Below are 23,516 nucleotides of genomic sequence, written 5' to 3'. Positions count from 1 at the left end.
TCCGGGTGATGAGGTAATAAAAGAAAACTGGATGACAATAAGACACAAACTAAACATGTTGGACCAGGAAGAATTGGCATATAAAATCAAACAATCCAAACAATACTATTTTGAGAATGCAAATAAACCGGGGAGGTGGCTGTCGTACAAATTAAAAAAGGAGAAGGAAAAGGGGATTATCCATCAATTGGAAGATGTGGAAGGAAAGATATTGAACAAAGAGGAGGATAAACTTGAATTTGCTGGAGAATATTATGAGGCTCTGTATAAGGAGGAGGAAACTCCAAAGGAGAAAATTAAACAATACTTGGCAAAGGAGAAACTCCCGCAGATAAAAGAGGAGGAAAGGGAAATGCTCAATAGGGAGATTACAATGGAGGAATTAAGGAGGGTAATAGCTAAATTAAAGAATAATAAATCACCAGGTCCGGATGGTCTCCTGGGAGAACTGTACAAAAATTGAGACCTGGAGGAAATACTCTTATCAAAATTGTTGGTAATATGCAATGAGGCTCTGAGGGGATCCAAAATTCCGGACTCGTGGAGGGAGGCGTACATCACATTATTGGTAAAAGAAGGTACCAATTCGAAACAAATAAAGAATTATAGGCCAATCTCCCTACTCAATACAGACTACAAAATATTTATGAGTGTAATCGCAGAGTGTAATTCTCCCGGGAAGGCAGATTAGGAACAACCTGAGAGTAGTGACAAACGCCTTAGAATACTATGAAACACATTCGGAGAAACAAATGGCACTAGTCTTCCTAGACGCCCAGAAGGCGTTCGATAATTTAAATTGGGAATTCAGGATCCAGCAAATTAAAGCGATGAATTTTGGAGAAAACTTTGAGAAAGCGATCACAACAATATATGATAAGCAAAGAGCAAACATTTTATTAAATGGTGACATGACAAAAACCTTTCAAATTAGTAAGGGAGTGAGACAAGGCTGCCCGCTGTCACCACTTTTATTTATATTGGCTTTAGAGGTTCTCCTAAGAAGAATTAGACATAACAATGAGATAAGAGGACTGAAAATTAGGAGTGAAATATTTAAAATTCAGGCATTTGCTGATGACGTTGCATTAATTATGGAAGAACCATTAGAAACGGGACAAAAAGTCTTGGAAGAATTGGATGATTATGGAAAGCTATCCGGATTTAAATTGAATAAAACCAAAACCAAAATGTTAACCAAAAATATATCAGAAGGGCAAAAGAGAATATTAGAAGAAACTTTGGGCCTGCAAATGGTCAAAAAGATAAAATATCTAGGAATCTGGATAGTGGCGAGGTGTTCGGCCCTAAAAGAAGATAATTATGTACCATTATTAGGGGAAATTAAGCAAGATTTGGAACGGTGGGGGAAACTACAACTATCACTGCTAGGTAGGATAGCTACCATAAAGATGAGCATCCTACCTAAGTTGGTATATCTATTTCAAACTACGCCAGTTAATATAGATAAAAAAAATTTCTTAGACCTGAATAAGACCACAAGGAAATTCATTTGGGGAGGGAAAAAGCCGAGGATCGTAGTTCGAACATTACAGGAAAAAAGGAACAAGGGTGGATTTGAGCTCCCAGTGTGGGAAATTTACCATAGAGCTGCCAACCTAGTGTGGTTAAGGGATTGGGCCACATTAGTAAATAAAAGAATTTTGACATTGGAAGGGTATGACCTGCAGAAAGGCTGGCATGCCTATCTGTGGGACAAAGAAAAAGGGGCAGGGACGTACTTCCATAGGCACAAAATCAGAGATGTATTAATGCGGACCTGGAAGGAAATTAGACATGCACACTACACAAAAATTCCGAAATGGACCTCCACAATGGAGGCAATGATTTATCCGAATATGCTGGGTATGGAGAAAATGTTTAGATATCAAGATATCTTAGATGATAGTGGTAATCTTAAAACGAACGAGGCCTTGAAGGAGCAAGGGATCCACATTGACTGGTGGCCCTATCTACAAATTAAATCATGATACAAAAAGGATAAGGAGGAATGTGGTATAGAAATGGAGCGGACCTGGCGGGTATTACAGAGACCTGGGTGGGCCCGGAGGGAGGGGTCCCTCTTGTAGAAATGTGCCCACCAGGCTTCCACGCATTCCATCAGCCGAGGTCACAGGGGAGGGGCGGGGGAGTAGCGGTTATTATTAGAGAAGGCCTTAGACCGAGGGAGGTCACTGTTCCTCAGACGGCCGGCTGTGAGTCCCTCCTTGTGAAGTGGGGTCATGGGGTTCAGATAGGTTTGCTGATCACATACCTGGCTCCCTGCCATGTGGCAGCAGCCCTGTCCAAGCTACTGAACGTTATTGCCGCGGTGGCGGTTGACACCCCCAGACTTATGGTCATGGGGGATTTTAACCTGCCGTCTGTGGGTGAGGCATCTGAGGTGGCTCGGGAGTTCATGGCTTCCATGACGGCTATGGAACTGACCCAGCTAATTCATGGCCCTACTCACATGGGGGGAAACATGCTGGACTTGGTTTTTGTCTCTGGACAGTGGCTGAGTGATCTCGAGATAGGGGATATAGTCATCGAGCCCTTGTCATGGTCAGATCACTCTCTCCTTCGCCTTGACCTTCGAACCGCTGCACCCTGCCGCAGGGAGGCGGAACCGACAAGATGGTACCACTCCAGGCACCTGATGGAGCCTGATAGGTTCCAGATGGAGTTTGGGCCAATCCCCGAGGTTCTGGCTCATGCCTCGACTGGAGACCTAGTGGCCGCCTGGGACAGGGCGGCCGCTGGAGCTCTGGATCGAGTCGTGCCTTTGCGGCCTCTGACCCGGCGCTGATCTCATTTGGCTCCTTGGTTCACTGAGGGAGATGAAGCGCCGGAAAAGACGCCTAGAGAGTAGTTGGAGGGCCAGTCTTTCTGAATCCGACCGGACACTGGTAAGATCTCACATTAAGAATTACCAAGTGGCGATAAAAGCAGCAAAATGTACTAATTTTGCTGCTCTTATTGCGTCATCAGATAATCGCTCGGCCACCCTGTTTAGGGTGACCCGCTCCATGCTCCACCAGGAAGCGTGGGAGGATCCCTTGGAGGGAAGAGCCGAGGATTTTGTTCAGTATCTGTATGACAAAATCACTCAGATTCGGGAAGATCTGGACTCCAACTGGGTAGATCCAGGGGGGATGACTGAGGCAGGTCTTGAGAATGTTATCTGGGATGAGTTTGATCCTGTGACCCCTGAGGATGTGGACAGGATTCTGGGCAGACTGAACGTGACCACATGTTTGTTGGACCCGTGTCCCTCCTGATTAGTGCTGGCTTCCCAGGAGGTGACACGAGGCTGGCTCCAGGGGATTATAAATACTTCATTGGGCGAGGGTGTCTTCCCTGCCGCCCTGAAAGAGGCGGTGGTGAGGCCTCTCCTCAAGAAGCCTTCCCTGGATCCAGCTGTATTGGCTAATTATCGTCCGGTCTCCAACCTTCGCTTCGTGGCGAAGGCTGTTGAGAGTGTGGTTGCGCAACAGCTCCCCCAGCACCTGGATGAAACGACGTATCTGGATCCATTCCAGTCGGGCTTCAGGCCTGGGTACAGCACGGAAACGGCATTGGTCGCATTGGTGGATGATCTCTGGAGGGCTCAGGACAGGGGTTGCTCCTCTGTCCTGGTCCTATTAGATCTCTCAGCGGCTTTTGATACCATCAACCATGGTATCATGCTGCACCGGTTGGAAGAGTTGGGGGTGAGAGGCACCGTACTACGGTGGTTCTCCTCCTTTCTCTCCGACCGGTCGCAGTCTGTGTGGGCAGGGGGGCAGAGGTCGACCCCGAGGCCCCTCATATGTGGGGTGCCACAAGAGTCGGTCCTCTCGCCCCTTTTGTTCAACATTTATGTAAAGCCACTGGGCGAGATCATCCGTGGTTTCGGGGTGAAGTACCACCAGTACGCTGATGACACTCAGATGTACATCTCCACCCCGGACCACCCCAACGATGCCCTTGAAGTGATGTCCCGGTGCCTGGAGGCCGTGCGGATCTGGATGGGGAGAAACAGGCTCAGGCTCAACCCATCCAAGACCGAGTGGCTGTGGTTTCCAACATCCTGATATAGTCAGTTGGCGCCATCACTGACTATTGGGGGCGAATTGCTGGCCCCCACGGAGAGGGTTTGCAACTTGGGCGTCCTCCTGGATTCACGGCTGTCTTTAGAAGAGCATTTGACGGCCGTGACTGGGAGGATTTTTCATCAGGTCCGCCTGATTCGCCAGTTGCGTCCCTTTCTAGATCGGAACTCCTTACACACAGTCACTCATGCCCTCGTCACCTCCCGCCTGGACTATTGCAACGCTCTCTACATGGGGCTCCCCTTGAGGAGCACTCGGAGGCTCCAACTGGCGCAGAGTGAGGCCGTGCGGGTGGTTATGGGACCGACATGGCGTTCCCATGTAACACCTCTCCTGCGCGAGCTGCACTGAATCCCAGTGGTCTTCCAGGTGCGCTTCAAGGTTTTGGTTATCACCTTCAGAGCGCTCCATGGCTTAGGACCTGGTTATTTACGGGACCACCTGCTACCACCAATAGCCTCCCACCGGCCAGTACGCTCTCATAGAGAGGGGCTCCTCTGGGTGCCATCGGCCAAACAATGTCGACTGGTGGCCCCCAGGGGGAGAGCCTTCTCTGTGGGGGCACCTATTATCTGGAATGAGCTCCCCCCGGAGATACGGAGGATCCCGGATCTGCGCACCTTCCGTCGCGCTCTCAAGACTTTTCTATTCCATCAAGCCGGCCTGGCCTAAATCTTTCCCCTTTAAAATGTAAATTTTAATTTGTTTTTAAAATTATTGGGTGTTTTAAATTTTTCTCGGCCAAATTGTTTAATTCGGTTTTATTCTGTTTTTAAATTTTGTATTTATGTGTTTTATTCTGTGGCTGTTCATTGCCCTGAGTCCTTCGGGAGTAGGGCGGTATATAAATCCAATAAATGAAAAAAATGAATGAAATGAATGAATATCTTAATCTTAAAATATTTATGTAATCTATTAGATACTACTTATGTAAGTATATAGCATGGTTGAACGTAGCCAAACCGATAATGTTGAATTGTACTATTATGTTATTCAATAAAAAATCCCAAAAAAAGATAAAGAAATCAGATTGACTATGTGCTCTTCAGCCAAAGATGGAGAAGCTCTGTACAGTCAGTAAAAACAAGACCAGGAGCTGACTGTGGCTCTTTCTCGTTGCAAAATTTAGGCTTAATTTGAAGAAAGTAGGGAAAGGCACTAGGCCACTCAGGTATGAACTAAATCATATCCCTGATGAATATACAGTAGAGGTGACAAATAGATTTGAGGTATTAGATCTGATAGACAGAGTGCCTGAAGAACTATGGATGGAGGTTCACAGCATTGTACAAGAGGTAGCAACTAAAACCATCCCAAAGAAAAAGAAATGCAAGAAAGCAAAATGGCTGTCTGAGGAAGCTTTGCAAAAACCTGAGGAAAGAAGGGAAGTGAAAAGCAAGGGAGAAAGAGAAAAATACACCCAATTGAATGCAGAATTCCAGAGAATAGCTAGAAGAGATAAGAATGCCTTCTTAAATGAACAGTGCAAAGAAATAGAAGAAAACAATAGAATAGGAAGGACCAGAGATCTCTTCAAGAAAATTGGAGATATGAAGGGAACGTTTCATGCAAAGATGGGCATGATAAAGGACCAAAATGGCAGGGACCTAACAAAGGCAGAAGAGATTAAGAAGAGGTGGCAAAATTACACAGAAGAACTATACAAGAATGATCTTAACTGTGAAGTTTCCAAAAGATGCCCTAATTAATTCATGAGCCATGAGCCAAACCTCAAAAGAAATACAGTCATTTATTAGGAGCACCATCTCGGCAATATTCAGATGCAGTTAGAACTAATCCCACATAGATTTAAGTTCCCCTATGACCCTGTCTCTCCCCTCCTCCCTGGCCATGTCATAAATCACATTCTCCAATTAACCACTTTGGCGGGCTGTGAAACCTAAAACTCTCCTACTTATTGCGGTAAAAAAGAAACATCTGTGGAATGTAGTTTCAGTGAAATCAATCAGCTCCATCAGTTCTCCCTCTCTCCCGCTCATGGCAACTTGAAAGCTTTGCAAGTTGACAGTCGGCTCCCCTCACTTCCAGAGGGCGACCTGCGCAAAGCAAAACAATTTGAGTACAGATGTAGAGTTTAGGGACGCGACCCCCCACCTGGCTTGTTTTGGATTTTCTGCATGAAATTTGGCTATAAGGCGATCAGCCTGGATGTTTCGACTCTTTACCCAAGATGCCTCTGATAAGGGGTAACCCTTCCACTTGATTAAATATTGGAGTTGTCTCCTGTGCCACCTCGAATTGAGGATTCGCTGCACCTCATAATGGGTCTGGCCTCCTATGACCACGGGGTCCAGGGGCTCATGGGGTAGTGACCTCAGGGTTGATCCGACCATGGGTTTTAAGAGGCTACTATGGAATACCAGGTGTATCTTCCCTAGCAGTCGGGGCAATTTCAATTGCACCGTGACCGGGTTAATTATCTTTACTATGAGGAATGGTCCCATAAACTTTGGCCCCAGTTTCTTGCTGAGGAGTTTTAACCTCAAATATTTTGTGGAGAGGTAAACTTTCTCCCCCAATTGAAATGGCCGTTGGGGAGCTCGGTGTTTGTCTGCCTGTTTCTTATAGGTTTGTGCCACTTTAGCTAGCACTTTCTTGACATTCTCCCAGGTTGCTTTCAGTGTCGCCATCCAATCGGTCAAGCTGACTGAGGAGGGGGGCTCCCTTGGGTACTCAGTCATTGGGACGAAGTCCATGCCACTCACTACCTTGAACAGAGTTAGCCCCGTGCTACTGTGAACAGCATTATTATACACGACCTCAGCGAAAGACAAGAGGTCCGCCCAATTGGACTGCTGATAGTTCACATAGCACCTCAGGTACTGCTCTACCATGGCATTCAGTCTCTCTTCCCCCCTATTGGTGCTCAGATGAAAGGCTGAGCTAAGGCCCTGGGATGACCCAATGGACCGTAGGAACTCCCTCCAGAACTTAGCTGTGAACTGGACCCCTCTGTCAGAGATAATTCTTTTTGGTACTCCATGCAGGCGGTAGATGTGTTTCAGGAACAGTTTGGCCAACTGGTGGGCTGAGGGTAGTCCGCTGCAGGGTATGAAGTGTGCCTGTTTGGAAAATAAATCTATTACAGTCCAGATCACCGTGTTTCCCCCACTTTTCGGCAACTCCACTATAAAGTCCATTGCAATCTCCTCCCATGGTCTTGTTGGCTCTGCTACTGATTGTAGCAGTCTGGGGGGTTTTCCTGGTCGCTTCTTCATCGTGGTGCAGATGGTGCAACTTTTCACATAACTGTCCACGTCTTTCTTTATGCTGGGCCACCAGAACTGCCTCCGTGCTAAGTGTAAAGTCTTTAGGAATCCGAAGTGGCCTGCCGGTTTAACATCGTGGCTCCTCTGGAGGATCAGGGTGCGAAGGGATTCCGGGACATAGAGCTTTGTCCCCTTCCATGCGAGGTCATCCCTTTTTGTCAGGATGTGTTGATTGTCTCGGAACTAGGGGTCTGCCAGCAGTTCAGTTTTGAGTTTTGCTGTTAGATCACTTGTTGGTTGGTCATGCTGGTCGTGGCATTGTAGTCTGGTGGTTACTTGGGCCACTATTTGGGTAAAGGGAATGATGGCATCCACTACCTGCTCCCACTCGCATTTGTACTGGGGCATTTGGGAGAGGGCATCGGCTAGAAAGTTCCTCCCCCCTGGAATGTGCTTTAGCACAAAGTTGAAGCGGTTGAAGTATTGAGCCCAATGGACTTGTCTGGGAGATAGTTTTCGCGGGGTCTTGAGGGCTTCCAGGTTTTTGTGGTCAGTCCAGACTTCAAACGGTTTCTGACCCCCTTCCAGCAGGTGTCGCCAGGTTAGCAGTGCCCATCTCACCATGAATGCCTTCTTTTCCCATGCTGCCCATTGTCTCTCTGTGTCCGTGAGCTTGCAGGAGGTGTAGGCGCAGGGTTGTAGATTTCCTTGACTATTTCTTTGGAGTAGCACTGCTCCAACTGCCACGTCGCTGGCATCTGCTTGGATGACGAAGGGTTGTTTGGGGTCAGGATGCTTCAACACTGGTTCCTTCGCAAACATTTCTTTTAGTGTTTCAAATGCCTCTTGGCAGGTTAGGTCCCACTGTAGAGGTTGTCCTGGGTGGGGTTTTGTTCCTGGGCTCCCTGTCTTTAGGAGATCCGTCATGGGTTTGGCAATTTTCACAAAGGAGGGGGTGAATTGCTTGTAGAAGTTCGCGGACCCTAGGAAGCTTTGTAGCTGTCTACGGGTGCGAGGGGGTTGCCAGCATAGGACGGCTTGCACTTTGGCTGGATCCATCTCTATTCCTTCATTTGACACTCGATAAACCAGGTAGTCTAGCCGTACATGGTGGAACTCGCATTTTGACAGCTTGACATACAGGTTGGCTGCCAGAAGTTTTTCCAGTACCTGGCGGACAAGGGGTATGTGGTCGCCCATGGTCTCGGTGTAAATAAGGATATCATCTAGGTAGACGAGAACCCCCTTGTAGAGGTGCTCATGCAGCACCTCATTTATTAATTGTATGAACTCCGCTGGGGCTACCTGCAGTCCAAAAGGCATCACTTTGAATTGGAAGCTCCCTAGGTGGCAGTTGAACGCTGTTTTCCACTCATCTCCCTCCCTGATGCGTACTCGGTAGTATGCTTCTCTGAGGTCTAGTTTGGTGAAGACTTTTCCTTTGGCCAGGTGAGATAGTATGTCCTTCATGAGGGGGATTGCACATTTCTTGCATTTCCCGGGGTGTCATGGCATACAGTTTGGGCTTGGGTAGTTTTGCCCTGGGGATGATTTCGATGGTGCAATCTGCCTCGCGGTGGGGAGGCAGGACGTTGCACTCGGCCTCGCTGAATACTTCTGCAAGGTCCTGATATTCCCTCAGGATCTGTTCAGTCTCTGGGGTTTTGTCAGATGTGGCTGCCAGTTGTTCTGGTGTGCTCTTTTGGAGGGTTCCCTGCATGGGTGGTGTTTCTGCTCGCTGGTGTGGGAGTGGTTGGGGCCCCCTTGCTATTATCAGTCTGCAGGTACCCCCTTGCCACCAGATGGTTGGTCCCCACTTGTCTAGCCAGGAGAGTCCCATTATGACTGGATCTGTCATTTTGGGGGCTATACGAATCAAATTACTTCCCAGTGATCCGCTAGCTCTAGCCTCACTGGTTCGGTCAGGTGAGTGGCATAGGCTCCCCCCATTAGGGACCCATTGACCCAGGGTTGAAATGCTCCCGGTTCGGACTGGATCGCCTGATCCGGTAGTGATGGAGGCGGGTGGTTCGGAGAACCAGTAGCAAAAATCCCTGCCCCCCCCATGCCCAGCTGAGCTGCGCGATAATCAGAGGCTTTTTTTTCTATTTTTAAAAGCATTTTTTCTACAACCTCTTCAGCAGAAAAAATGCTTTTAAAAGTAAAAAAAGAAGCCTCTGATGATCGTGCGGCTTAGCTGGGATCGTCAGAGGCTTTTAAAAGCATTTTTTCTACAACCTCTTCAGATTGTAAAAAAAATGGTTTTAAAAGCCTCTGACGATCCTAGCTGAGTTGCCTGATTGGCAGAGGCTTTTTTTCTTTTAAAAACATCTTTTCTACAACCTCTTCGGCCAAAGAGGTTGTAAAAAAAAATGCTTTTAAAAGCCTCTGACAATCCCAGCTGAGTTGCCTGATCGGCAGAGGCTTTTAAAAGAAAAAAAGCCTCTGCCAATCAGGCAACTCAGCTGGGATCGTCAGAGGCTTTTAAAAGAAAAAAGCCTCTGCCGATCAGGCAACTCAGCTGGGATCGTCAGAGGCTTTTAAAAGCATTTTTTACAACCTTTTCGCTGAAGAGGTTGTAGAAAAAATGGTTTTAAAAGTAAAAAAAAAAAGTTGGCCACGCCCACCCAGTCACATTAACCCCCACCACCAAGCCACGCCCACAGAACCGGTAGTAACAAATTTTAGATTTCACCACTGCATTGACCTGTTCGAACCGGATTGGGTGGGTCAGTCTTTTTGCTCTGATCCCCAGTTTCAGGACTGTGGTTAGGTTGATCAAGCATCTAGTGCAGCCTGAGTCTATCAGGGCTTGAAAAGCCCCCTGGGTCCCCATTTTCGGGGCTGTGAGGCATATTGGGAAAATGAAAGGGTGAACTGGTCCCCTCACCATTGGGTCATTTTCGCCCTCGTCCTCGCTGTCATAGCATTCTGGCAACTGGTCATCATTGCCTGGGGTTCCCCCCCCTTCGGCTGGGTGGGGAGGGACCTCTTCAGCCTGGAGGGCCCTCCGGGACATGTTGGTGGCCCTTTTGGGGCCTCGTTCCATTTGTGCCCTGGGTGGTGGCTCTGGCCTAGACCTCGAGGCTGGGGTTGTGCATGCAGATGCCATGTGGCCCTTCCCCCCACATCTGTAGCACTTCAGCAGACTTTGAGGGAGGGCTGGTTTTGGGGTCTGCCATGGTGCTGGGCAGTTTCAGGTTGGGTTGCCCCCTCTCTTTCATGTCTGGTTGCTTTCTCATGTTGTTGGTGTGCAATCCACTGTTGACTTTTATTGCTACTCGGAACCACTCAGAGAGCTGGTTTGGGATGTCCCAGTAAGCAGTTACTTGGGCAATTTGCTTGTCCAGGCTTGTTCTGAAAAAGTGCACTAGCAACCACTCTGGTAAAGGGGGTAGCCTCCCAATGACTCTCCTAAATTCGCGGATGTGCTCTTTAATGGGACGGCCCCTCTGCTTTAGATAGCTGAGCTCATCTTCTGCATACAGGTCTTCATCCGCCTCCTCAAATTTGGCCTCTAGCAGTCATAGGAAGTCATCTGCGTCTTGCAGTTGTGTTGTGGTCTGCCAGCAGCCTGCGGAGCTGGCAGCGGAGTCGGACAGCGATGAGGCTGAGGAAGTACATGGGCCAGTCCTGAAGGCTGGGGAAGGCCTGGATGAGGGCTCTGCGTCAGAGGCAGAGATGGGGCCAGGGCCATCGGGGAGTGAGGTGCGGACTCCAGAGCCTCTGGAGACCGATAGGAGTGAAGCAGAGGAACAGGAGGAGCCTGTTCCTAATGCACGCATGAGAAGAGCTGCCAGAAGGCAAGAGCAGCTCAAGCAAAGAGGACAACTCGGGAGTAGGGCCAAGAGATGATTGGCCCCTCCCATAAGGCTTAAAGCAGACCAGCAACGACGTTTGGGCTTTGCCGGAAAACAACGTTGGTAGCTTCGTCTTCTTCGTCTACGACTTGTATTTATTTTTGTATCTGTGACTTCTGAATGTTTGCCAAGGAAGGCCTTTGGCAGTTTGCCTAATTGGACCAAGGTTTGAGATAGGACTGAGGAATTTGTGTTGGGAGGAATTTATTTAATTTCGTTGAACGACGCTGGGAATGAAGTAATTCTCAGCTGTTCGAATAAAGTTTGTTTTTTCACTGACTGATTTTCCAACTACTTACTTGGGCCTGGGTCACAACAAGTTGGGGGGCTCTCCTCTTGTGAAGGGCTGCTAGCCATTCCCTTGCTTCCCCCTCTAGCCACTCTGCGATGGTATTCACCATGGCTCTGGGGGATGGGTAGAGGTGTCCATAACATTCTAGGTGGATGTCAGCTGAGTCAAGGAATAAAGCTAGCTGGTCTGAGTCCCCATCCAACTTTCCTCTGAACTGGGGCGGTTCATTCAGCACTGTTCCTCTCTCCCCCTGTTGGCCTCTGTATGCTTGTGTTTGATGTAGCTGGCCCTCTTCCTCAGCTCTAGTTTGGAGGGAGAGAGGGGTTTGTCTGCTTTGGGCAGCCTGCATGCTGCTTGGAAAAAACACTGGTTGCAGCCTCCTTCTAATGGGTGGAGAAGGGGGGCTGTGTTCCTGTCTGCTTCTCCTCACTTCAAAGGGATCCACTGCTCCTCCCCTCTCCTTTGGCCTGCATGATGGCCCCTCATCAGGAAGGGTGGCCCGGTCAAATTCCTCCCTCGGCTGCTCTCTGGAACTCCACAGGGGCTTTGGGAGCCTGGCTTGTTTCCAGTCCAGCCTCCATTCCACTCTTCCCAGCTCGCTCAGGGGCTTCCCCTTTTTCCAGGCATTGGGATGGGGGAACTCAACCTCAGCTGCTTTAGGGATTAACTCCCATCAATACTCATCTCTTCTAGCTTCCACCGCTGGAGCAGGCATCTCAGCTTTGATGTCTGAGGGAGGCTGCACTCTGGCTGCAATCGGGCTCTCTTCAGATAGCCCATCTTCCACCATGGCTGCCTGATTTTCCCTCCCAGCACCCCAGATATCGGTGAGCGATTGGAGAGTCCAGGATTCAGGAAACCTGGTGATCTTGATAGATTTTAAAAGTAGTTCTAACTGTCTGTGAAGTTTCCGAAAGATGCCCTAATTAATTCATGAGCCACGAGCCAAACCTCAAAAGAAATACAGTCATTTATTAGGAGCACCATCTCGGCAATATTCGGATGCAGTTAGAACTAATCCCATGTAGATTTATGTTCCCTAATGACCCTGTCTCTCCCTTCCTCCCTGGCCATGTCATAAATCACATTCTTCAATTAACCACTTTGGTGGGCTGTGAAACCCAAAACTCTCCTACTGATTGAGGTAAAAGAAAAACCATCCGTGGAATGTAGTTTCATTTAGGGAAATCAATCAGCTCCTTCAGTTCTCCCTCCCTCCCGCTCATGGCAACTTGAAAGCTTTGCAAGTTGACATTAACATCCCTGATAACCACGATGGGGTGGTCACCGACCTCAAGCCAGACAACCTAGAATGTGAAGTCAAATGGGCCTTAGGAAATCTGAGCAATAACAAAGCTAGTGGAGGTGAGAGTATTCCAGCTGAGCTATTCCAAACCTTAAAAGATGATGCAGTAAAAGTGCTACATTCAATTTGCCAGCAAATTTGGAAAACTCAACAGTGGCCATGTCAGGTTTCGAGGTCATCTCAAATAAATTGCATTTCAAGCAGTCTTTGATGAAAAACTCCCATTTATTAAGCACAACATTCTAACTCTGACTCCATCACAGCCAACACTGACTTCCAGACCCAAAACCCTCCCTTTCCGTTCCCCACTCCTCTGCACTCATTGGCCATCTTCCAAGTCACTCTACCCCTAATCTACTGCTCCAGCTCAAAGGAATTTCCCCCCTCCCCTCCCATCTCCTAGGGGATATTATCTCCAGGGAAAATAAGTAGGTGAAAAGTCAAACGTCCCTTTCCAGATGCCTCCGCTTCTCCTTCTTATGTCAGCACTAGAGTAAATGCAGCTTGAAGTGCTGACATCCGGCCCCTCCCCCTTCATTTTTCCAGGGTGGCCTGTGTAAGACAAACAACAAGTTAAGTACCGTTACCCCGTCCGGGGGTGTGTGTCCCACCCCCTCCCACCTTCCCCGGGTGATCTGCATGGAATTTGGCTATAAGGTGGTCAGCTTGGATGTCGAAGGGTTGTTCGAGGTCAGGATGCTTTAAGACCAGTTATTTTGCAAACATTTTTTTTAGTGTTTCGAATGCCTGTTGGCAGGCCAGGTCCCACTGTAGAGGTTGTCCTGGGCGGGGTTTTGTTGCTGGACTCCCTGTTTTTAGGAGGTCCGTCAGAGGTTTGGCAATTCTTGCAAGAGAGGGGATGAATTGTCTGTAGAAGTTTGCGAATCCCAGGAAGCTTTGCAGTTGTCTGCGGGTGCGAGGGGGTTGCCAGTTTAGGACTGATTGTACTTTGGCTGGGTCCATTTCTATCCCCTCGTTTGACACTCGGTAGCCTAAGTAGTCTAGCCGTGACTGGTGGAACTCGCATTTTGATAGTTTGACATATAGGTTCGCCCCCAGCAGTTTCTCCAGCACTTGGTGGACGAGGGGTATGTGTTCGTCTATGGTTTCCGTGTAAATGAGAATGTCATCTAGGTAGACGAGGACCCCCTTATAGAGGTGCTCATGTAGAACCTCATTTATCAATTGCATGAACACCGCCGGGGCTCCCTGCAGTTGTACTGTAACCGGGTTGATTACTTTTACTATAGGGAATGGTCCTATAAATTTCGGGCCCAGTTTCCTGCTCGGGAGTCTGAGTCTCAAATACTTGGTGGAGAGGTAGACCTTCTCTCCCACTCGGAATGGTCTTTGGGGAGTTCGGTGCTTATCTGCTTGTTTCTTATAGGATTGTGCCACCTTGGCTAATGCCTTCTTGACGTTCTCCTAGGTTTCTTTCAACATTTCCATCCAATCGGTCAAAATGACTGAGGAAGGGGGCTCCCTTGGGTACTCTGGCATGGGGACGAAATCCATACCACTCTCTACCTTAAATGGGGTTAGTCCTGTGCTACTGTGGACAGCATTATTATACGTGACCTCCACAAAAGATAGGAGGTCCGCCCAATTAGACTGTTGGTAGTCGACGTAGCACCTCAGGTATTGCTCTATCATGGCATTCAGTCTCTCCGCCCCCCCATTGGTGCTCGGGTGAAACGCTGAGCTGAGGCCTTGGGATGACCCTATGGACTGTAGGAATTCCCTCCAGAATTTTGCTGTGAACTGGACACCTCGATCGGAGATGATTCTTCTGGGTACTCCATGCAGGCGGTAGATGTGTTTCAGGAACAGTTTGGACAACTGGCGGGCTGAGGGTAACCCGCTGCAGGGTATGAAATGTGCCTGTTTGGAGAATAAGTCTATTACAGTCCAGATCACTGTGTTTCCACCATTCCTCGGCAGTTCTACTATGAAGTCCATTGCAATCTCCTCCCATGGTCTTGTTGGTTCAGCTACTGGCTGCAGCAGCCCGGGAGGTCTTCCTGGTCGTTTTTTCATCGTGCCACAGATGGGACAACTTTTTACATAACTGTCTACGTCTTTTCTCATGTGGGGCCACCAAAACTGTCTTCGTACTAAGTGCAGAGTCTTTAGGAAGCTGAAATGCCCCGCTGTTTCTCTTCCTCATCTCTCCTTCTAGGGTAGGGAGGTGATGTCCTATCTAGGCTGCTCTGCTTGCTGTGTAAGGGGGGAACCCATGGATGCATCTTTGGGCTTCCTCTCCTTCTGCTATGGGAGGGGGGAGGGCTGTGCTTCAGTCTACGGCCTCTCGGTTCAGCAGACCAAACTGGCTCCCCCTTCTCCTTTGGCCTGCATGATAGCCCCTCCTCCCGAATGATGGCACGGTCAAATTTCTCCTTCAGTTCGTCTATGGGGCTCTCGAGTGGCTTCCCTGAAGCTTTTTGGTGCCTTAGGTCATCTAAGAACATTTGGTAGTTATGCCTGGGTGCATATTCCGAAAGCTACTAGGAGAAAAGGTCAGACAAAGGCCAGAAAGCTTCAATTTGTTGGGTATGAGCCAGGAACGAAGTGGTACAGATTTACAGATGGTACTAAACGAGTTGTAATCTCAAGGTCTGCTAGTTTTTCAGAGCAGAACTGGAACAGGATACACGCTAATCATGAGGTGTTCATGCCAATACAGAGTTCAAAGCTATCGGAAGCTGAGACCGAGTCAGATAAAGATGTAGAAGAAGATAGATTTATGATAAAAAGTGAAAGTACAGATGACATAGATATAGAAGAGGAGAGGCCTGAAACAGTAACACAAGAACACGTAATTCCAAGGATATCAGAGAGGAGTAACAAAGGTGTACCTCCTGAAAGGTTTACTGCAAGTGAAGTCAGGGCAGACAGTGTTAGATATAAACCTCAAAGCTACCATGAAATGTTGTTATTGCCCAAAGCAGAACAAAATAAATGGAAGGATGCTATGGATGAGGAAATGAAATCCATGGATGTGCATCGGGTGTTTACTCCCATAAGACTGCCAGAAGGGAAAAAAGCAGTAGGGTGCAAATGGGTTTACAAGAAAAAAGTGTTACACAATAACGAACTACAATATAAAGCAAGATTAGTTGCACAGGGATTCACACAAAGAAAGAACATTCATTATGAGGAGGCTTTTGCACCTACTGTGAAAAGTGAGACCATAAGGCTTGCAATAGCGTTATCAGCTTCATATAAATATTCTATATATCATTATGATATTTCTACAGCTTATTTGAACGCTGACTTAGCAGAGGAGATATATATGGCTCAGGCTCCAGGTTATGAAATTGCAAAACCTGGATATGTATATAGATTGAATAAGGCCATATACGGATTGAAACAATCAGCCAGGAATTGGAACCAATGCTTGGATACCACTTAAGAACCTAGGATTTAGGAGCAGCAAAGCGGATCCATGTTTATATGTGACACAATATGAAGGAGAAACATATTTGCTGTTAGCATACGTAGACAACATATGCTTTATTTGTAAACAGCGTGCACAGGCTTATGGTTTTGCTAAACAATTGGAAAACGAATTCAGATTAAAAAACCTAGGGCAGCGGTTCTCAACCTGGGGGTCGCAACCCCTTTGGTGGTCAAATGGCCATTTCACAGGGGTCGCCAAAGCCCTCTCTCGCCCCCCCCCCCACGCCTTCACTCACCCTCAACCTCTGCCTCTGTTGGATCGCCGGTCACTTACCCCGCCCCCTCCCAATCTATTGCTGCCTCCGGAGTCCAAGCTGATGGCTAGAGGGAAACAAACCATTTAAATTCTTGCCGCGGGGCTTCAAAGGGCCACCCTACAGCTGATCAGTGTTAAAAGAAAACAAATGAGAAGACCGGTGCCTGCAAAAATAGAAAAAAACAGCCCCTTAGCTAACTTCAAAAACAGCTACAAAAACTTATGCCAACAAATAAAGACGGAATGAACCAATTATCACATCAAGCAAGAAGAAAACCTTCTATGCGCAAAATCCACCCGTGCCTTCTATAATTTTGTAAACAACAAACTTAAAGACTCGAGATCCACCCCATCCCTATCCCTATCGACCCGTGCGCTCCCACAGAGAGGGCCTCCTCGGGGTGCCATCAGCCAAACAGTGTAGGCTGGTGACCCCCCAGGGGGAGGGCCTTCTCTGTGGGGGCACCTACCCTCTGGAATCAACTGCCTCCAGAGATAAGGAGAATCCAAGACCTCAGTGCCTTCCGCCGTGCCCTTAAAACCTTCCTTTTCCAGCAAGCCGGGCTGGCCTAATTTTTTAAGTGTTTTTAAGTGTTTTGTTTATTGTTTTTAATTAATTTAAATTAATTAAATTTATATATGTATATTTTTAACTGTATTTTAATATTTGTACTTGATGTTTTTACTTGGCTGTTCACCGCCCTGAGTCCTCAGGGAGAAGGGTGGTATACAAATTCAAAATAAAATAAAAAATAAATAAATAAATAAAAGGTCCAAACAACTAAGACTGTATTGATGAAACAGTTAAAGCCAATCACTTTAACATGTTCTTTGGCTCAGTCTTTGTAAACAGCAACAACACATACCCAATATTTCCCAGTCATACTACAGACAATTACAATGATTACGGTGATCTTATACATATTGATTTTACAGAAGACAATGTTGAAAAGGCACTATGCAATCTAAAACCATCTCTATCTATTGGACCTGATGGACTATGTGCATACTTCTTAAAAAAGCTTTCCACTGCAATTGCAGAACCTCTAAGCATAATTTTTGAAAAATCTTTCAGTACCAGCACCTTGCCCTACCAATGGTCACAAGCCAGGGTCATCCCTATCTTCAAAAAGGGAGACCCTAGCCTAGTTGAAAATTACAGACCAATCTCTTTATGTTGCGCCACCTGCAAAGTCATGGAATCAATCATTAACCAATCTATTACCCTCCACCTAGAGACAAACAACCTACTTTCTAACGAACAATTTGGTTTCAGAATTTTTTTTTCCTGTAATCTACAACTACTACATTGCAAAAACATATGGACTACACATCTCGATCAGGGCAAAGCAATAGACGCAGTTTACATAGACTTCTGTAAAGCTTTTGATTCAGTGGTACACAACAAATTACTTCTAAAACTAAAATCCTATGGCATTTCTGGACTCCTACATAAATGGATAGCTGCCTTTCTGTCAAACAGACAACAAGTGGTCAAAATAGGAAGTGCTCTATAAAATCCTGTACATGTTAATAGTGGTGTTCCCCAAGGCAGTGTCTTAGGTCCAACACTCTTCATACTTTACATAAATGACCTTTGCAATCATATTAAAAGCAACTGTGTTCTCTTCGCTGTTGATGTTAAACTATTCAACACCACTGACAATGCAACTACCCTTCAAAAAGACCTTGACTATGTGTCAGAGTGGTCTAACAAGTGGCAACTTCAAATCTCAACCAACAAATGCTCTGTCTTGCACACGGGCAAAAAAAATCAAAACATAAAATATAAATTAGATGGACATGACCTTGTAGATGACCCTCACTCTGTCAAGGACCTTGGATTACTCATTTCTAAAGATCTAAGTGCCAGAGCCCACTGTAACAACATTAAGGCATTAAGAGTTGTTAACCTAATCTTGCGTAGCTTCTTCTCTGGTAATATTGTGCTACTAACTAGAGCATAGAAAACATTTGCTAGACCAATTCTTGAATACAGCTCATCTGTCTGGAACCCGCACTGCATATCAGACATAAATACAATCGAGAGAGTCCAGAGATATTTTACAAGAAGAGTCCTCCATTCCTCTACCCGCAATAAAGTACCTTCTGCCACCAGACTGTGACTGATTTCTAGGATCTTACCCAATAACTCCAAACACAGGATGCAGTGAACCAATGCTCTTTATTGATCAATGTTTCTTTTACAGGTATTTGGCTGGAAGTGGCCCTTGGACTCCTGGACCATGTCTTAAGTACCTGGGAGGCGGAGCTAAGGTAAGGAGGGGTCAGGGGAGGATCTAGGTGGATGTAGAGTTAACCCTTATCATACCTGGGATGGTGAATGGTGGGCATTTATACTTAACACAGACTCCAAATTTTGGGCTTAGACAATTTAGAACTATGCCGACTTCAGTCTGACCTAAGCATAGTACATAAAATTATCTGCCACAATGTCCTACTTGTCAATGACTACTTCAGCTTCAACCACAAGACACGAGCAAATAATAGATACAAACTCAAGGTAAACCACTCCAAACTCGATTGCAGAAAATATGACTTCAGTAACAGAGTGGTCAATGCCTGGAATGCACTACCTGACTCTGTAGTTTCTTCCCCAAACCCCCAAAACTTTAACCTTAAACTGTCTACTGTTGACCTCACCCCATTCCTAAGAGGTCTGTAAGCGGTGTGCATAAGTGCACCAGCATGCCTACCGTCCCTGTCCTAATATTCCTTTTTACTTACTCTTTTCATGTATTCAAATTATGTTTATACTTTTTTTATATACAATATGTTAGACTGCAACGGTGTATCAACCTCTATGTTGTCAAACTTTCAGAACACTGTGGTAACAGAAAATGACAAAGAATGTGATAAGGAAATATACCAATCTGCTATAGGTAGTTTGTTATATGTATCTCAGTGGTCAAGGCCTGATATCACCAATGCGGTTAGTATATTAAGCAGGTACACAGCGGCACCAAAGCAATACCACTGGCTGGCAGTAAAGAGAATATTACGGTATCTGAAAGGAACAATAGTTTTAGGATTATGGATACAGCCATCCAATGATCTCAGTTTGAAATGCTACGTGGATAGTGACTGGGCAAATAATGTGCAAGATAGGAAGTCTACTACAGGGTTTGTAGTGTTGTTTGCTGACACCGTAATTGGATGGAAATCCAGAAAACAACCATCAGTGGCACTTTCAACCACTGAGGCAGAATTCATAGCCTTATCTGAGGTTTGTTCAGAGATAATATGGTATGTGCAATTACTGAAAGATATGAATGTAAAAGATGCTGTTCCAGTCTTTGAGGACAATGCTGCATATATAACAATGGCAACAGGAGATCGCATTAGGAATAGAAGTAAACATGTAGACATCAAATACTGTAACATTAGAGAAGTTGTAAAGGAGAAACTGATCAAATTACAGCATTGTTCCAGTGATTTTAATTTAGCTGATATGTTAACTAAACCTGTACCTGTAGAAAAATATAAGAACTATGTTAAAGAGTTCAGATTATCAGCTGTACAGCTTTAAATGGGAGGAGTGTCAGGGAATGTAGATTTAATAGCTGTAAGCTGATGGAAGGTTGTAAGCGGAGGCAACTGAAAGCTGATGCAATGGGAATGATTCAGCATCTGGCATCCCATGGTCATGTGTTTGCATTTCGGGCATCCAAAATTTTCAACTGGTTGCATTGTCCCATGGTCACATGAACATGATCTACAACATTTTTGCTGGTTTCCAGAAAAATATGCCCATTCAGAAGAACAGATTTGCTTAATGACCACATGAATTAATTAATGACCGTGGTGACTCACTTTATGACCATTATAAAAATAGTTGTAAAATAGAGTCTGGTGTTGCTTTGACTTACAATTGCAATGAATTACCACCGAAATTCTGGTCCCAGTTGTGGTCATAAGTTGAAGACTACCTGTAAGACTGAGAGTTGAATAATTATGTCTTCTTTTTACACGGAGGCACAACATATCACATCTGCCACCAGGTGTGATACTCAGAAAAACAAAATTCATCAAGAGAGATGTTTACATGAATGATGTGAGGTATATTGGTAAAGAGAACAGACTAAGTCCAGCAGCCTGGTAATATAAGCATATTTTGGAACTGTGTACTTTTATTTTTCTATAGCATTTATGCTGCAATTAAAAACATTAACTGGACCATATACTCATTGTATACTAATAATTTACTTTCTGGAGAGAGTTTCCTAAGTAATAGATAATTAATCAGATAATTCAGATAGTACTTAGATTTCAAAATTTAGCAGCATGGAAGGAGTCAGGAATTACCTGGAATTCATTTCTGCTTGGCCTACCAAGAAACTGAATACGTGATCTAGGGATGAGCTCACCTGGATCCTTCAAGAAATGAGTGTATAAGGAGGCGGAAGCTGACGTCACGGCGAGACGAGCGAGAATTTCTGGGGCTCCAGAAATTTCGCCGATAGCCCCGCCGCTGGATGGTCCATTCAGGACCCCACAGTCTCATTTTGACTGTGGCAGTGAAGGGCACATCCTGTGGATCCCAGGGACACCGCAAAGTCCCTGGTTGATCCAGGAAAGCCCTTTTTCCAGCAGCGGCACAGCAGCCTTTGTGCTGCCAAGGCTGTCACAGTTTCAAGAAGGAGGAGGAACGACAGTGATCAGATCAGTGAGAGATCTTTATTTTTTCGTTTTAATACAAAGGACACCCTAAGAAATGAATGAAATGGAGATTGAGTGCAAGTGACGAGAAGCAGCGAACTTATTTGGGGCTTTTTTTTTTTACCCAAGTATATAATCGGAAAGACTTGGAAATTGCTTAATGCTATTATTGATTTGAACTGGACCGGACTGAAGAAGGCAAAGTAACATTGGGAATTTTGTAAAATTTGTTTTTCGGAGACTGATATTGTTTAGACTAATTGGACTGGAGCCTTTTCTTTCTTTTTTTTTAGGTGACTTTTGACTAAGAACAGGAGAGACAGGGGAGTGTGTAATGCTGCCATCTGCTGGGTAAGAAACTTTGTTTCAATGTTTACTTAACTAGCAGAAGAGAGATACATTTTAGCCAAAATAAAGATGCTCTGAACTGAGTGATAAGAGTAGAGAGCAACTGAAGATTTTGACTGTTTACACAGGTGCTCTTGAATTGAAGAAGGAGTCGGGAAATAATTTGGAAAGCTTTTTGATCTCTCCTGAGTAGCTATCCTTTTCTGTTTTGTTATTTGTGGCTGTATCACTCTCTGTATGCTCTCTGGACATAAAAGTACTTGAAGGATTATTCACTTTTTCTTTTTTCCTTTTTCTATTTTCTATTTCTTAATTTGGGCTTGTCTATACAACTCCATTGGATTAAGGCACTCAAGAGCCTGAAGATATATTGTTTTTATATTGGTTTTTTTTTATTTCCCCTTTTTTTTCTTTTTATATTTTTTGTAATTTTTCCTTTTTTGTTCACATTTAAAGGATTAGGGTTTTGGAAGAACCTGAAGAATTATTTTTTCCTCCTATCCTCACGTGGATTTACTTTTGCTTTTTCTTTGTTTTTCCGCTTTTATGTGGCCTCTTTTGGCTTTTTTAAATTTTTAGTCTTTAGGAAGAAGCTTGGTGGAACATCTAATAAAATGAGCAGAAAAGTAGCAACAGTGGAAGCTGCAGCGACTATACCATCTTCGTCACCAGCAGGGAGTCAACGTACTATCCAGGCAATGTTGCAACAAGAGAAAGAGAAAGAATCTTTGACTCAAACGATTCTACAAACACTTCAAAGGATGGAACAAAACAACAAAGGATGGAACAACAACTATTGAAGACAGATGAAAAAGTCCAGAGGATGGAGCAACAGCTGCTTAAAACAGATGAAAAGGTGGTCAATATTCAACAAACAATGTCAAAATATGGAGAAAGATTGGCCAAATTAGAGGAAAAAGATGACCAAAAAGAAGAAAAAATGAAGGAAATAGAGAATAGATTGGGAGAGGTTGAACAAGAAACAATTGGTCTAATGGACAAAGCAGAATTCTATTTGAAGCAGAATTCCATCTGGGAGTGCGGGAGGATCCCTTGCAGGGTCAGGCTGAGGATTTTGTTCAGTATCTGCATGATAAAATCACTCAGATTCGGGAAGGCTTGGTCTCTGACTGGGTGGGTACAGACGGGATGATGGAGGCCGGTCTTGAGAATGTCATTTGGGAAGAGTTCAACCCTGTCGCTCCCGAGGACATGGACAGGATACTGGGACGGCTGAACGCGACCACATGTTTATTGGACCCATGTCCCTCCTGGTTGATGCTGGCCTCCCGGAAGGTTACGCGAGGCTGGCTCCAGGGGATTATTAACGCTTCTTTGAGTGAGGGTGTCTTGCCATCTGCCTTGAAAGAGGCAGTGGTGAGGCCCCTCCTCAAGAAGCCCTCCCTGGATCTGGCTGTTTTGGCTAACTACCGTCCGGTCTCCAACCTTTGTTTTGTGGCGAAGGTTGTTGAGAGTGTGGTGGCGCAACAGCTTCCTCAGTACCTGGATGAAGCTGTCTATCTAGATCCGCTCCAGTCCGGCTTCAGGAATGGGCACAGCACGGAAACAGCATTGGTCGCGTTGGTGGATGATCTCTGGAGGGCTCGAGATAGGGGTTGTTCCTCTATCCTAGTCCTGTTAGATCTCTCAGTGGCTTTTGATATCATCGACCATGGTATCATGCTGCGCCGGCTGGAGGGGTTAGGGGTGGGGGGCACCGTCCTACGGTGGTTCTCCTCCTATCTCTCTGACCAGTCGCAGTCGGTGTTGGCAGGGGGGCAGAGGTCAACCCCGAGGTGCCTTGTTTGTGGGGTGCCGCAGGGGTCGGTCCTCTCACCCCTTCTGTTCAACATTTATGTGAAGCCGCTGGGCGAGATCATCCGTGGTTTTGGGGTGGAGTTCCATCAGTATGCTGACGATACTCAGCTGTACATCTCCACCCCAGGCCATCCCAACGATGCCCTTGAAGTGATGTCCCGGTGCCTGGAGGC

The sequence above is a fragment of the Pituophis catenifer genome, unplaced genomic scaffold, assembly GCF_029215685.1.
Source record: "Pituophis catenifer annectens isolate HBS135680 unplaced genomic scaffold, rPitCat1.0.hap2 SCAF_5, whole genome shotgun sequence".
NCBI classification, from domain to species: Eukaryota; Metazoa; Chordata; class Lepidosauria; order Squamata; family Colubridae; genus Pituophis; species Pituophis catenifer.
The sequence above is the reverse complement of the archived record's forward strand: the minus strand, read 5'-3'. Positions refer to the sequence as shown.